This window comes from Rutidosis leptorrhynchoides, chromosome 1 (assembly GCF_046630445.1).
Source record: "Rutidosis leptorrhynchoides isolate AG116_Rl617_1_P2 chromosome 1, CSIRO_AGI_Rlap_v1, whole genome shotgun sequence".
Classification (NCBI taxonomy): Eukaryota; Viridiplantae; Streptophyta; class Magnoliopsida; order Asterales; family Asteraceae; genus Rutidosis; species Rutidosis leptorrhynchoides.
Window position 1 is genome coordinate 673,028,307 of NC_092333.1, and position 16,463 is coordinate 673,044,769.

Here is a 16,463-nt window from a genome sequence, read left to right on the forward strand (position 1 = left end):
AAAAGGTTGAACATAACTTACAATGATTAAAAATAGCGTAGTGTTACACGGACAGAATTTCGACTTACACCCTTACAATATTCGCTAACATACCCTTATTATTAGAATTATAATTAAAATTAAAATTAAAATATAAATTATAAATATAAATATATCGTATGAATGAGAAAAGAGAAAGATAGATGGATTTGTGGTGCACCAAAGCTCGATTTTTATAGGCATGTGGGCTGGAACTGGGGCTCATGCGATCGCATGGATTTATGCCTTCCAGGCCATGCGATCGCATGGCCAGCTGGGGAGGCTCATTTTTGGTTGTTTTCTTCTGCCGACGGTTTTATAAATAATATAATATATTAAATAATTATAAGAATTATTTAAATATTATATTATATTTATGTGCATAGTTGACTTGTAATTTTTAATCCGTTGCGTCGAGCGTTGAGAGTTGACTCTGGTCCCGGTTCCAGATTTTCGAACGTCCTTGCGTATAATTTAATATCTTGTACTTTGCGTTTTGAATCTTGTACTCTTGTAATTTCGAGACGTTTCTTATCAATAATTGGAACCTCTTTGATTGTATTTTGTACTTTTGAGCTTTTTGGTCATTTGCGTCTTCAATTCGTCGAATCTGTCTTTTGTCTTCACCTTTTATTATTTAAACGAATATCACTTGTAAATAGAACAATTGCAACTAAAAGCTTGTCTTTCTTGAGAAATAATGCTATGAAATATATGTTCGTTTTTAGCATTATCAGTACTTTACACACTCGTGCAACGAGAACCACAAAAATAGGTAGGTAGGTAGGTTCAAACGAGAACCACAAAAATGACGAGAACTGCGAGAACTTTTTAATTTCATAGTTTTTATGCATTTAAATACAACAAATTACATGCACATGTTAATTAATGCTCATATCATCAACAAACATATGTTCATTATATATATATATATATATATATATATATATATATATATATATATATATATATATATATATATATATATATATATATATATATATATATATATATATATATATAGGGTCATCATCAAGATGGGAGTACTTTTTTGGGGGAAGTAAGGGGAAGTAAATTTTTTTCGTTTTTTTCGAATAAAATTTCAGACATTATGAGTAATGTTTTAATTAGAGTTTATTTGCATCGTTTTGTTCTCATCTTGTGTGAAGTATTTTTTTTGAAATTTAGCCCGATTTAGAGTTTAGGTTTTATTGTTTAGTCCTTAAACCTAAAATCCTAAACCCTAAACTCTAAACCGTTTGTGTTAAAAATTCAATCTAAACCCTAATTTCTAAACCCAAAACTCTAATTTCTAAACTCTAATAGCTAAACCCTAATTTTTAACCCGTTAATTTCTAAACACTAATTACTAAACTCTAATTTCTAACCCTTAAGAAAAACTCGAAAGCAGAACATTCATTACATTGAATGTTATCATTTATTTCTTCGAGCATTTTTCCGCCAAAATATTAATATTTATCACAAAGTATCTTTTTTAAATATTCATATTTTCATGTGATCTTACGCTTGAAAAAAAAATTCAAAAAATGAAAAAAAAAATTACTTCCCCCCACTTCTCACCAAAAAAGTGCTTCCCTCTTGATTAAAACACTATATATATATATATATATATATATATATATATATATATATATATATATATATATATATATATATATATATATATATATATATATATATATATATATATATGTTGGAGTGAAGGGTAGTATAAAAACGGGAAAAAGATGAAGCAGCATAATATCATTCATTAAATATCATTTATCACATATATGATGAATGATAATTATTATTAATCATGATGCTTTCTCATATTTTTTTTTTCTTCTCCATTGTTGAGTATATATAAAATTAAGGGAGAAGAAAGTTTTTGGGTAGGGGAAGTGAATTGTGGCCAGGGTGACATTTTTGTAAATAATTATATCTTTTGTAGCACCATGACATTTTTATAATTATCTTTTAATATCACCCAACATCATAACATTCAACGCAAGTAATATTATGCATTTTGAATTATTATTTTTTAAATTTTGTAAAAACTTAAAAATAATAATGATGAATAGTAACAATATAGTCATGAAAAAGAAAAAAATTAACATAACATTAATCTTAATCATGAAGATTATTAACATATTATGTATCAAAAATAACAGAATTTGTACCAAGTGATAAATAATATTTAGTTCGATGAATGATAACTAATATTCATCAAATGAATATTAGCACTTAATATTAATAAAAATGAATGTTATCATTGAATATTAATCTAGATGAGTTTACATAATTATTAAAATTAAAATATTCATCGTATGTAATATTAAAATTTACGTTTATTAGTTTGACTTCTTGTATAACTTGACTTTGTGTGTCTAAATATCTTTTCACAAGCATTGTCACAAACACTTAGTAAGCAAACTTAAAAATAAAAGTAATAAATTTACCCTGTTAAAAAAACAAGAAAGATTATCAACTCATAAGTATATTCTTCCTATGTTGGCGATTTTAGTGAAATCCAACGAATCATTTTATTAAATTGGATTTACTAGGTTGAAAGTGGTAGCTATATTTTGATATCTTTAGAGCAGATTCGGGAAGTGCGGCGTACACGTCCGTGAAAGAGTTAAAGATATGGCTTGAATCAGGATTTAATTTGTGATAAAACAAACTAAAGTTAGCTATCTAGGCTTCTGATGCGCCACACCTCTTCGATGGTGCGCCATACTAGGTGGTGGAATGCGCCCCACCGTATAACGTGAAGGGACCATGTAGTTTCCAGTAGCTAATGGATGAACATTAGGTGCACCGCATCACTCCTTGATACGATGCACCATATGGCTGGAAAAGAATGAGGTGCTCCGCACCACTTCAATGGTGTGTCGTACAACGTTGCAGGTTATGCAGAAATATTGCAACTTTTCATGTACGAGTTGCAATAGTTCACAAATGGTTGCCTTATATACATGGACGTTTTGTGACATATTTAAGTGGTTTATTAGGGTATAATTGCACCTTTTTCATAATGTCCGTTGCCAAGGGTTGTGTCATTTGATTATGGTCATTTACCAAAGGTTGCAACACTTCATTGCATTTTTTTTTTTACTATTATAAATAAAAGTATCCATTTCTTGAAGAAAGGTTCCAGTTTTATGTTCATTCAAAATGCACTTTCAACACATAACATCCAGATTATACAATCTACAATTGCTAGATCTATTATCTTTTAGCCAAGACGATAAATCATTCCTTGTCTTATCCCAATCAAGATTACGTGTAACCCATGGCTAATAGGGTCGAAATACTTGATTAGGAAAGTGACTACACGATTCAAGGAACATTCCTCTAAAGTCATGTTATCCTTATGTTGTGTCCGCGCCACCATGGAAAAGGATGTTCATTAGCGGTTCCACAATTGCACATGGGCTATGGTTTGACGTTGATGCAAGTTTTGTGGTGAAAACTAGCATATGGAACTGCCGGGAAAGTCAAACAGGGAAGTTGCACCATAAAGTTTCAATTGATTGTTTAACATGTGCCGAGGTGAAATTCTTAGAATGAGATATTCTAACTTCTAAGTGTGATACTTTTATGGTGGAGTATGATATATCTGTTAAGAGTTATATATTATCATATTAGACAATGATTGTCAGTTTAGACAATGTTCAATATGGATGCAAATATTATCTCTTGGGTTAGAGATAATGTCAGTGGCGTGAAGATGAGGATCTTGAAGTTGTCATCAAGGAAGCGTCTGTTGGAAGCTTCGACGAGCCCAACACACCCACTATTGAGGACCTAGGTTATACTCACTCACTACACCAACACTTTGACGTTGGTTAGCCTTTAATTTTATAAATCTTTAGTGCACAATAATACTTAGGCGACAGTGTCGACCATATATCATTCAGGCGGTATAACCGACCATATATCACTTAGGCGGCAGAGCCGACCATATAATAAAAATAACACAAGTGCACTAAGAACTCAAACACGAACTAAGACTTAACTGGAAAACTTAACAAAGAACACTTTTATTAGTACAAAATACAATTACAATATTAATTACTTATAAGTTTTCTCTTCTCTAACTCACACTCTTCTTACTTCCTCACAACTCTCACACCTTACATAAATGAACCCACCATCTATATTTATACTACTCCATGGAAGTTTCTAGAAATTAGATATTTCCATGGATATATAAATATCTAGATATTTTTATACATATAAATATCTAGATATTTCTTACACATATAAATTTCTAGATTTTTCTTTACATTTTAATATGTAGATATTTTTCATATACATATTAATATCTAGATATTTTACCCATATACATTTACTAGTTCCATATTATTCTAAATTTGCATTGTATTTTAACACTCCCCCTCAATGCAAATTTTCTTCCAACGATGTCTTGCATACCATTCCAAGTGCTTCTCTAAATTTTGTAAATTTTGGTTTACTTAGACTCTTGGTGAATATATCTGCAACTTGTTCATCTGTCTTCGTTGGCACCATCTTGATCTCCCCTTCAAGGACCTTCTCGCGAACATAGTGATAGTGCACTTCTATATGTTTTGTTCTTGCATGAAAGACTGGATTCTCTGCTAGTCGTATAGCTGATAGGTTATCGCAAAGAAGATTTACTTGATAATTTGTTGATTGATGAAGATCTTCCATTAGTTGTTTCAACCATGTAATTTCTTGTGTTGCTGATGATGCCGATCGATATTCTGCTTCAGTGCTTGACAAGGATACTGTTGGTTGTCTCTTACTGCACAATGATATTACTCCTGATCCAAGACTAAACATGTATCCAGTTGTTGACCGTCGTGTATCATAGTCTCCAGTGTAATCGGCGTCACAATATCCAGTCACGTGACATTCTTTTGTTTTCTTGTATAAAATACCAAAGTTAATAGTGCCTTTAACATACCTTAAGATGCGTCGTACAACATCAAGGTGAGGCTTTTTCGGATTGCTCATGTATCGACTAACCACTCCAAATGCATAAGATATGTTTGGCCGGCTTAGTGTGAGATAAATAATACTTCCTACCATCTTTCGATACATGGTAACATCTTGAAGACTTTTTCCTTCATCTGCTCGTAGTTTTGTATTCGGATCCATCGGAGTTGAGATAGGTTTGCAATTAAGCATTCCGTACTTTTGTAAAAGATCTCGCGCATATTTCTGTTGTCCCAGAAATAATCCTTCTTTTTCTGCTCTATTTCGAGTCTAAGAAAATGTTTGAGTTCTCCAAGCTCCTTCATATGAAATCTGATAGACAGAATCTCTCTTGTTCTTTGGATCTCCTCATAGTAATCTCCCGTGATGATTAAGTCATCCACATATACTAACACTATGGCTAGTTTTCCTTGATCATGTTTCACAAATACACTGGAGTCTGAAGGAGCAACTGTAAACCCACTTTTTACCAAGAACTCGCCATTCTTCCCGTACCAAGCTCTTGGAGCCTGCTTCAAGCCGTATAGTGCTTTCTTTAATTTGCAGATATGGTCAGGATGGAACTTGTTCTCAAAGCCTCTTGGTTGCTCCATATAAATGTCTTTGTCAAGTTCTCCATGTAAGAAAGCATTCTTGACATCCATCTGCCACAGCTTCCAAGATTTGCTAGCGGCTAAAGCTAGTAGAGCTCGAATTGTTGTGATCTTTGCTACTGGACTAAACGTTTCTTCATAATCCAGCCCATATTGTTGAGAAAAACCTCTAGCAACAAGTCGAGCTTTATACCTTTCAATGGATCCATCTGATCGAGTCTTCACCTTGTAACCCATTTACAAGATATTGATTTTACATCTTTTGGCTTTGGAACTAAACTCCATGTCTGGTTTTCTTTTAGTGCATTAATTTCTTCTTCCATCGCTTTCTGCCATTCTCGACTTTGTGCTGCTTCTTCATAAGTAGAAGGCTCAATAGGTATTGATTCATCCACATGAGCAGCATTGGCATACCTTGGATTAGATTGTCTCGGCCTTGTTGATCTCCTTAATTCTTGTGCATGCTCCTCGACTTCCTTTTGGCTTTGACGAACCTCCTCGAATATAGATTGATGTACACCAGTTTTCTATGGACTCTTTTCCTTAGATTACGACCCTTCTCCTTCTTTTATTGGATCCAATATCTGCTCTTTAGGCTCTTCTTTTTCTTCTCGACCTTCTTCTAATCCATGAGATTCTGGAAGCTCTATCTTTTGAGGTGACCACCATGAAGAAGATTCATCAAGTACCACATTTCTTGAAGTATGGCATTTTTCAGTATTTGGATCACAACATCTCTATCCTTTTCTTGATTCATCATAACCGACAAAAATGCATCGGATTGCCTTCTTATTAAATTTTCTTTGTAGGTGATCTGGTACGAAGACGTAGCATACACATCTAAAAACCTTGAAATGGTTGACGGTTGGCTTGATCTTCCATAATCTTTCATACGGTGAAATATGCCCCAACTTTGTTTGTGGAAGCCTATTTATCACGTATGATGCCGTTCTCATACATTCAGCCCAAAATCTTCCTGGCACATTCTTACCATGAAGCATACTTTTACAAGTTTCGATAAGGTGGCGATTCTTGCGTTCTGTGACTCCATTCTGTTGTGGAGTATTGGGACAAGTTAATTGTCTTCTAATCTTGTGCTTCTTAAGATAGATATTGAACTCAGTCGATAAATATTCTCCTCCATTATCTGTGCGTAAGCACCTAATCTTATTATTGAGCTCACTTTCTATTTTCTTTTTGAACTCTTTAAACTTCTGAAAAGTCTCCAACTTTTCCTTCATGAAGTAAACCCACACATACCTTGAGAAGTCATCAATGAATGTCACCATATACTTCATTCCTCCAATTGATATTTGTTTCACTGGGCCAAAGACGTCTGAGTGTATGAGCTCTAGTGGTGTCTTAGACTGATGTTCTGACTCCTTGAATGGCAATTGGTGAGCTTTTCCAAATTGACATCCAGCACATATTGTATCTGTTCGGATATCAATTTGAGGAAGGCCATTTACTATGTGTTTCACCATCATCTCCTTTAACTTGTTGTAGCCCACATGCCCAAGACGTTCATGCCAAAGATCAGCTGTCTTATTCTTTCGAGTCTTATCCACGTAAGCTGTTTTAGCAGATAATACATAGACCGACTCTTTTCTTCTTCCTTGCATAATTGGATTGCCAACCACCTTCACTCTCTTGAATACGGACACATCTTCTGGTCCAAAGAGCACATAATTCTCTTCTGCTGTTAATTGTGGTACTGACAGTAAATTCTTCTTTAAGCCAGGGATAAGATACACCTTCTCAAGTTGGAGCTTATGAGAGTCGCCTTCATTTGGAATTATTGTCTTTCCAATGTGAGAAATAGACAACCTTGAATTGTTGGCTGTCAACACGACTCTCTTTCCTTTGTAATCCTCCATTTCTTGCAGCTTCGTTCCATCATTGGTCATATGATTTGAGCACCTAGAATCGATGATCCAATCATCTTTGTAGTTTATTTTTGACTTTAAGGTTGCTGCAAGAGCTTGATCATCCATGTCAGCTTCAACAGAGAGTCCTGCTTCTGCATCCCATGTTTCCTCATTAATGGATGCTTCGAATGTGACCTCTTTCTTCTCATTTCTTGCGGCGGCCACATTTCCTTCGAAAGTTTGCCTTCTGGGGAATCTACAATCTCGAGCAAAATGACCCTTCTTGCCACAATTGAAGCATTCACCATTCTTTCTCTTATCATTTGTAACGACCCGGATTTTTCCGCTATATAGAAGATTAATATTTACATAATTAATGTTTCCAACATGTTAAGCAATCAAACTCATTAAGACTTGGTTATTTGAAATGAATTTTATACAAACGTTTGGCCACCCAGTCTGTCTGACGATTCACGAATGTCATAATTTGAAATAATTATATAATGATGTATATATATATATATATACACTTAGGATTTGTTAAAATGATATTTAAGTATCTCATTATATCTAATAACAATTGGTTATATACATAAAATGAGATTACTAACTTAAAGACTTAAAGACTATATACATATATATAACGATTAACGTTGTAATAACTTCTAAATTAAAATGTATATATATGTATTGTATTAATATGAATTAATACACTTTTAAAGGACTTAAGTACATATATGAATATACTTATACTCAACAAAGATAGCTATACTCGTATTCATACGGTATTTTTACCCGTATCATACCCAGCTTCTATACGTATTTACTATTGGTATATACATACCAAATCATTGATCTTAGAAGCCCTCAATCAGTTGTGAGACATGTATAAACATGATGTAGACTTATGGGAACCATGACTTGGAAACTAGTATGACTAAATGCATAAAATTACAAACCATGGAGCCATGTTGATGCCCCCATTTTGACGCACACTTGGAGGTTAAATAACCATCCATTTCATTCCAATTAGCTACATCATTTTACTCTCTAAACACATACTCAAACACTCTCTCAAACGTCCATTCAATTCAGCAAGTATTGGTCTCATAATCCAAGTTATAATCATCATAACAAAGCTTGATCAAGAACACTTCAAGAATCATTCCAAGTGTACAAGTTTACTTCCAATCTTTCAATCCAACTCCACAACTCTTTAGAATCCATAGTCCTACTTTAATATCAGTAGCTTCTCATATAATAATCAAGGTAAGAATCATATATAAACTTTAGTTCAATTTATATACTTATAACTATCTTAATTCAAGATAGAATTCTTATTCGAACTTTTGTTCATTCCATGTTTATACTTCAATAATTCCAAGCCATCAAGGGTATCTTTGAACTCAAGATATTCTCCTTATTTCTCCAGTAACTTTATTCATTTGATTTGAGGTAGTAACCTTATTCATAATCTTATTCGATTCGTATTCATATAGCTATCTTATTTTGAGTTATAACTAATAACAATAAGAACATAGTTTAGATTATTTCTAAACTTGTTTGCAAATAAACTTAATCCTTCTAACTTGACTTTTAAAATACTTCAACACATGTATTATGACTATATGTCAAGCTAACATAAGGATATAAAACTTGTAAACACGAAGAACACCTTAAAATCGAATATACGCCGTCTTAGTAGAACGGGGGCTGTTTTGGGTTTAATTTTAAAAACCTATCTTAAACTTTGAATTAAAAGATATTCTTTGGTGAAAAATCTTATTTTATATGGATATGAAATATATCCAAAATCCATGGTTAAACTCTAAGTGGAAGTATATTTTTCAAAAGGGTCATCAAGATGTCGTTCTTACGACGGATATGACTATCTTCTCTTATTTGACACCTAAGCTGTATTTTTGACTATAAACCTATACTTTTTCTGTTAAGATTAATAATGTTGAGTTCGATACGAAACCATGGTAACTCGAATCACTCAAACCGGATTTGTAACGAAGAAATTATGGGTAAAACAAAATTGGATATTTTTCTTAATTTTTAGCTACGGACATGATTCATAAAAATGGATGCTAACCTTATCATAGCTAACTTACCTTGTATCCTACATGTATTTATACATGTCTTGTTCCCGAACTTATGGAAATACAAATTATAATAGTCGTGATTAAGTTCTACGACAATATATTATAGTCTTAATAAAGACCGTAAGGCAACATATATATATATATATATATATATATATATATATATATATATATATATATATATATATATATATATATATATATATATATATATATATATATATATATATATATATATATATATATATATATATATATATATATATATATATATATGACTTGATCACCGTGGATCCGTATACAAAGTTTTGGCATATCATTTTGATTTCTTCTATATATATTATTGGAACGGACTATAAGACACCATTGGCAGTAATTTCGAGTTAGCTGTGGGTCGAAGTGGATTCCAAAATATTATATACTTTGAGTTGTGATCGAGCCTGAGACATGTATACAATGGATTGCGGATTGCTTCAGACAATATACATATTATGTGTCTTATTATATTAAGACAATATATTATAGTGTTAGTGAATTCTAACACAATATACGCATTTATATTTATATATATATTTATACTGTTGGACTATTGGACTATTGGACTACGAACGTTGGACTACTAACAATGGACAATTAATATTATCACAAGTATAATAAGTATGGAATATTAATTATATATATATATATATATATATATATATATATATATATATATATATATATATATATATATATATATATATATATCTCTTGACACAAGAATATTATTATTAGGTTCGTGAATTTGTCAAAGGCCAAGTCTTACCACCATCTATTCGGAAATCATCACAAGTGAGTTATAGTTCCATTTTTACTATCTAAATTATTTTGGGATGAGAATACATGCAAAATTTATAAATATTTTACAAAATAAGCACAAGTTCATGAAACTACATTCTACGATTGTTTTGTTATACCGAATATCTGTACTTATTATTATTATGCTTGGTAACCTAAGAATTAGTGAAAAACACTAATTGACGCGAATCCTAAAGGTAGATCTACGGGCACCAACCACCCCCATTTTCGAATAGTGGAAATGCTTTAGTACTTCGAAGGGTCCTTGTCATACATTTGAATAGTGGAATGTATGATGCCAGATATCTTAAGCGCTCTATGTTAAGGTCGGTTACCAGGCGACTCATCGTATGAATGATTTTTGCAGTTGTAATGATCCTGCGTATTTAATTATATGAAATCTTGTGGCTTATTAAATATTATTATTATTATATAGAAATTAAACCTATGACTCACCAACATTTTTGTTGACGTTTTAAGCATGTTTGTTCTCAGGTGAATATTAAAAATGCTTCCGCTATCGTATGCCAACCCAAGGTCAAGATTTGGAGTCGGCATAATTGTTTATATTGTTTAAACTTGCATTCGGAGTATTTGTTGTAATATATTTGATCATATTGTAATGGGTTGTGTAAAAACTTATTTATTTGAGGAGATTGTCTTTGATAGACAATCTAAATTATGTCATTAAGACCTTTATTCAATAATAAAGGTTATGGTTGTTTTTAAAAAACAAATGCAAGATTTGAAAAACGTCTCATATAGAGGTCAAAACCTCGCAAAGAAATCAATTAATATGAAACGTTTATAATTAATATGAACGGGGCATTTCAGTTGGTATTCGAGCGTTGGTCTTAGAGAATCAGAAAATTTTTCATTAGTGTGTCTAACTGATTTTTGATGCATTAGTGAGTCTGGACTTCGACCGTAATTGTTTTAAAAATGATTGCTTAATATAATTGTTGGAAACATAAGATTATTAACATATAAATATTATAAGATATATCATTCTATTAACGTACCTGCTATTATGTGATAGATGACTTCATCCGATCATATAAGCATCTCTAGTGATTCAGATTTCATTTACTTATCAAGTGATTCGGAGGCTGAGTCAAACCATACGACTTATGAACCAACGGAAAAGTTAACTTTTGGTGCTACCATTAAAGTGGAAAATTGTTGGGAAAATTGGGAAGATTCACAATTGCCAGTAGAGGTTCCAGAAGAGGATCCAGAAGAAGATCCCGAAGAGGAACCCGAAGAAGAGGATCCTGAAGAAGTTGTGAAAATTACCGAACCACAACGTGATTTGGGAAAATCTTTGGCTGTTATACCCTATCCCAAACCCGATGAACCTATTATGACCCAAAATGTTTGTGATCATCCACCTGCACCACCTAAGAGACCAGTTTATAAAATGACCGCTCGTATAACGACTGTTGGTTTTGCTCCCAAACAATTAGTCGAAAGAACCAATTGGGAGGAATTGGAAAAAGAACTATCCAAACGAAAATCCAAACGTTTGGCCGAGAAAGAAACAACGTCAACATCTAAGAAATCTCGCCGTTCTTGAACCATCGGCAGCTATCCTGTATTCCATGCATTGTGAAATATGTATTATATTGTGTGTTTAAGTTTGTAAGAAAATCCGCAATGTAATTTTCCTTATGATTGTATATTAATAAGAATAAGCATGGACGGTTTATTATTACAACTTATTATTACGTAGTAACGTAATAACTTACCATAGTTTTTCATATTAGAATTTTAATAGTTAATTTGTGTGTTAGTTGCTAAGTATGAACATTATTACAGTTATAAAACGCTAATATGAAGAAAAGGCTTTTATAATAATAAGTTCATATTAAGCTACAAAATACTTTTTGGCTACTTCTAAAAATTCTATATGATTAACTCATTCGGCTATTTTTGAAGGAAATGGCTCCTCCAGCTACTAGACAACAACAATTGAACACAGAAGAACTTCAAGCTTTCGCTGCAAATATGGCTGCAGTGGTGAATGCAATGAACAACAATAACCAATCGGGTTCCAGCAGTGGAGGAAACAATGGCAACCGGATATGATGTTCCTACAAGGCTTTTATGGCCTGCAAACCCAATGAGTTTGAAGGAACCGAAGGACCCGTTGGACTAAAGCGGTGGACAGAGAAGGTTGAAGTTGTGTTCGCAATCAGCAACTGCGCAGAAGAGGATAAAGTTAAGTATGCCACACATACTTTCAGGGGTACTGCTTTGAAATGGTGGAATACCTATATGGATTACGTAGGACAGAATACCGCCTACGCACTTCCATGGTCCACTTTCAAGCACATGATGACGGAAGAGTACCGTCCCAGAATCAAAATCAACAAGCTCAAGGCAGAGCTTAAAGCACTGACAACCCAAGGGTTAGATGTCACTACCTACGAGCGACGTTTCAATGAACTGGCTTTAATGTGACTTGGAGCATTTGAGGACGAAGAAGCAAAAATTGAAGCATTCATAAAAGGGTTGCCGGAACGAATCCAAGAGCATGTAGGTGCTAACGACCCTGCAATAATGCATAAAGTGAGCCGTATAGCCCACAAATTGATAGGCCAAATTACAGGAAGGATAAAGAAAGAAGCGGCCGAGGAGGCCATAATGAAACAGGGGAAAAGAAAGTGGGAGGAAAGCGGTGATCAGGGTCACCAGTACAACAACAACAATCAAAACAACAATTACAACAACAATCGCAACCACCCCAACAACAACAATAATCGCAACAACAAGCGCAACAATAACCGCAACAACCATCCCAATAATAATAACAACAACAACAATCCCAATCACAACAATAATAACAACAAACGTCTCAACAACAATAACCCTAACAACAACAACAACGACAACAAAAAGAAAAGGACTATATGCCCAAGGTGTGATACGTTTCATCCGGAATGGTTTTGTAGAGAATTATGTACCAAGTGCAATAGGAATGGCCATATTGCGGCAAAGTGTGAAGTCTACGGACCAAATAGAAACAAAGGAGTAAATAATGCCGGAACAAATAATAACGGAGTTGTTTGCTATGGATGTGGAAAACCGGGACATACCATAAACCAGTGCCGGAATGGAAATAGGCAAGGCCATGGGAGAGCCTTCAACATTAATGGGGAGAAAGCACAGGAAGACCCGGAGCTTGTCACGGGTACGTTTCTTATCAACAATACACCTGCTTATGTTTTATTTGATTCGGGTGCCGATAGAAGTTATATGAGTAAAGAATTTTGTGCCAAATTAAATTGCCCGTTAACGCCTTTGGATAAAAAGTGTATAGTTGAAGTAGCAAACGGTAAACTAATTAAGGTTGATAAAATTTGCCGAAATCAAAAAATTAGTTTAATTAGCGAAACGTTTGCAATTGATTTAATACCGGTGGAAGTGGGAAGCTTCGACGTAATTATTGAAATGGACTGGATGTCCAAGGTGAAAGCCGAAGTTGTTTGTCATGAGAAGGCGATTCGCATTCCAAGAGAAAACGGGTTACCCTTAATGGTGTACGAAGAAAAGTGTAATGCCAAATTAAATCTTATTAGTAGTTTGAAGGCACGCAAACTAATAAGAAAAGGTTGTTATGCCATACTAGCACACGTCGAGAAGATTGAAAAAGAAGATAAGAAAATCGATGACGTTCCTGTTGCAAGAGATTTTCCTGAGGTGTTTCCGGACGAATTACCGGGACTACCTCCACACCGATCTGTTGAATTTCAAATAGATCTTGTACCAGGAGCCTCACCAATAGCTCGTGCTCCATATAGACTTGCGCCCACCGAAATGAAAGAATTACAAAGTCAGCTACAAGAATTATTAGAACGTGGTTTTATCCGACCGAGTACGTCACCATGGGGAGCTCCAATTTTGTTCGTTAATAAGAAAGATGGGTCTTTTCGCATGTGTATCGATTACCGTGAGCTGAACAAAGTAACCATTAAAAACCGATACCCTTTACCCCGAATTGACGACCTATTTGATCAACTCCAAGATTCGAGCGTATACTCCAAAATCGACTTAAGGTCGGGTTATCATCAACAGAGGGTTAAAGAAGCCGATATACCAAAAACAGCCTTCAGAACTCGTTATGGCCATTACGAATTCATGGTTATGCCATTCGGTCTAACCAATGCACCCGCAGTTTTCATGGATCTCATGCACCGAGTATGTAGTCCATATTTAGATAAGTTTATTATTGTCTTTATTGATGACATTCTTATCTATTCGAAGAATAACCAAGAACACGAACAACACTTGAGACTTGTATTAGAGTTGTTAAGAAAAGAACAACTTTATGCAAAATTCTCTAAGTGCGCTTTTTGGTTAAATGAAGTACAATTTCTTGGCCACGTAGTCAGTAGTAATGGAATCAAAGTTGATCCCGCCAAGATCGAAGCCATCAAAAATTGGGAACCCCAAAAACTTCAACGTAAGTACGTCAATTTTTGGGTTTAGCCTGTTATTATAGGAGATTTATTCAAGATTTCTCCCGAGTAGCCAAACCTTTAACTGCCTTGACACACAAAGGGAAGAAGTATGAATGGACTTCCGAACAAGAGGGTGCCTTCCAATTGTTGAAAAAGAAGTTGACTACGGCACCTATTTTATCGTTACCTGACAGAATAGAAGATTTTGTTAGCTACTGCGACACATCAAGAATGGGTTTTGGGTGTGTTCTTATGCAACGGAAGAAGGTAATTGCATATGCTTCTCGACAACTCAAAATTCGTGAACAAAACTACACCACACATGATCTGGAATTGGGCGCCGTTGTTTTTGCATTAAAGATGTGGAGACATTATCTATATGGGGTCAAGTTTATCGTATACACCGACCACAAAAGTCTCCAACATATTTTAAATCAAAAGCAACTAAACATGAGGCAGCGTAGATGGGTTGAGCTGCTAAATGATTACGATTGTGAAATCCATTACCACCCGAGGAAAGCGAATGTGGTAGCCGATGCCTTGAGTCGAAAGGAAAGAGAACCTATTCGAGTAAAAGCTATGAACATGATTATTCATACTAATCTTACTACTCGAATTAAAGAGGCACAACAGGAGGTTTTGAAGGAAGGAATTTTTGGAAGGGAAATACCCAAAGGATTAGAAAAACAGCTTAATATCCGGGAAGACGGAACCAGGTATTTAGCTGAAAGAATTTGGGTACCAAAGAATGGAGATTTGAGGAAAGTGGTACTAGATGAAGCACATAAAACCAGATATTCAATACATCCCGGAGCGGGGAAAATGTACCAAGACCTCAAGAGAAACTTTTGGTGGCCAAGAATGAAGGCCGATATAGCCACATATGTAGGAGTATGTTTGACTTGTTCTAAAGTCAAAGCTGAACATCAGAAACCATCGGGCCTACTCCAACAACCTGAAATCCCAGAATGGAAATGGAAAAACATTACCATGGATTTCATTGCTAAGTTACCGAGAACCGCATGTGGTTATGATATGATTTGGGTAATAGTCGATCGTCTTACTAAGTCAGCACACTTTCTGCCAATAAAAGAAGAGGATGGTATAGAGAAATTAGCACGATTATACCTGAAAGAAGTTGTTTCTAGACATGGTATACCAATCTCTATTATCTCTGATCGTGATAGCAGATTTACTTCCAGATTCTGGCAGGCATTACACGAAGCGTTGGGAACTCGTCTAGATTTAAGTACTGCCTATCATCTACAAACTGATGGGCAGAGTGAAAGGACGATTCAGACACTCGAAGACATGCTATGAGCATGTGTTATTGATTTTGGAAGCAGTTGGAATTGACATCTACCGTTAGCTGAGTTTTCCTACAACAACAGCTATCATTCTAGTATTGAGGCGGCACCATTCGAGGCACTTTATGGTAGGAAGTGCAGGTCTCCGATTTGTTGGAGAGATTTGGGGGATAAACAGATTACAGGTCCGGAAATTATCCAAAAAACCACCGATAAAATCATTCAGATTCAGCAACGATTGAAAACAGCCCGGAGTCGACAAAAGAGCTATGCGGATGTT